Consider the following 1372-nt stretch of genomic DNA (forward strand, 5'->3'; position numbering starts at 1 on the left):
ATTCTGATGGTCTACTATATGGAACCTGAACAGTGTTTTGTAAGTCATTTTGGCATCCATTCATAGATTCATACTATCATGGAATAGTTAAGAGTTGGAAAAGATGTTAAGGTCATCTAGTTCCAACTGTAATGCCATGGGCAGGGATGCCTCACACTGGACCAGGTTGCTCAAAACCCCGTCCAACCTGGCCTGGAAAACTGCCACGGATGGAGCATTTACAACTTCTTTTGGCAACCTGTTCCAGTGACTCAGCACCCCAAAAGGGAGCTCTGCGTTGGCCGGGAATCGAACCCGGGTCAACTGCTTGGAAGGCAGCTATGCTAACCACTATACCACCAACGCCTGGCACTTCTTTCCCAATCCTGTTGGATGAGAGAAGCTCTTCCAGTTGGATGAGAGAATCGGTAGAGGGCTGAGAAACAAAACACAACAGAGAAAATGCCAGCCAGGGAGCACAGTGGGGATAATGTTAAACCCAATGTATTACAGCTACAAGGTTAACACTATTAGTAGGGATAATGGATCCCCGGTGCTGCTCATTTTGAATGTCTGTCTCCTCTGTGCAACAAAGGGCTTGGATCACAGTCACAAAGCATAGGCAAGACCTCCTAAAAATAGAAGGGGCTTGAAACAGAATATCCTGAACTGACCCATTCACGTCTATGTAGAAGAATAACATAATACACACGTAGTTGGTGGAACCATTTGCGTACTGTATGAAGGCCTTTTTTCAGCATTTCCAGGAGCGAATTGTTTGATGCTAACCTGAAGAGCTGGCAAGGGATTGAGCACTTCGGCTCTGGTTCAGGAAAGCACAACATTCAGCATTCAACAAGATTTAATGCTATACTTGACGTTAAGCATGTGCTTAAGTGTCCTGCTGGTCTGCAGCCCACTTGTTTAGCACCTTGTAACCAACTTTGGAATGGTGGAGTGGGCCGAGAAGTGCTAGCTAACGTTATCAGAACCAGTATCTGGTGCACCGTCCTTAAGCCCCATCCCCTTCTTTATCAAAAACAAATCTGGAAATGTTTCAAACTGGTTTCAGAAGAGTCTCTGTAGGACTGACCCCTGTATCTTGTAGGTTTCTGGCAAAACTCTTGTTGCCTTCACTGGGGCAGGGTTTGGTCTTCAGAGTCTCTGCAGAAAGGAACACCTGTCCTGTGAAAAGGGAGATGCTGTGGTGGCTGTAACTCTCTGTCAGCAGCTCAGCAAAGGTACCTTTGTTCTAGTGGTAGATCATCAGCTGCTCTGTGTGCTCTGGGATGATGGGCTCTTACACAGCTGGTTCTTGTGGGCTGTGAGGAGCAGCCGGGCACAGGGCACTGCTCACATGTTGCAATCAGGCACTTGCAGCAAGGTGCAGCTG

The 1372-nt window shown here is 47.2% G+C and overlaps 1 non-coding gene across 1 annotated transcript; it reads right to left on the bottom strand.

Annotated features, from left to right (window-relative positions):
* Positions 1 to 273: 273 nt before the first annotated feature.
* TRNAG-UCC (transfer RNA glycine (anticodon UCC)) lies at positions 274 to 345 on the bottom strand. The gene has a single exon. It is a non-coding gene; the product is annotated as a tRNA-Gly (tRNA).
* Between the last annotated feature and the right edge of the window lie 1027 nt (positions 346 to 1372).

This window comes from Pezoporus flaviventris, unplaced genomic scaffold (assembly GCF_033815535.1).
Source record: "Pezoporus flaviventris isolate CSIRO_AGI_PZ_B2104156 unplaced genomic scaffold, CSIRO_AGI_Pfla_v1 ptg000002l, whole genome shotgun sequence".
NCBI classification, from domain to species: domain Eukaryota; kingdom Metazoa; phylum Chordata; class Aves; order Psittaciformes; family Psittacidae; genus Pezoporus; species Pezoporus flaviventris.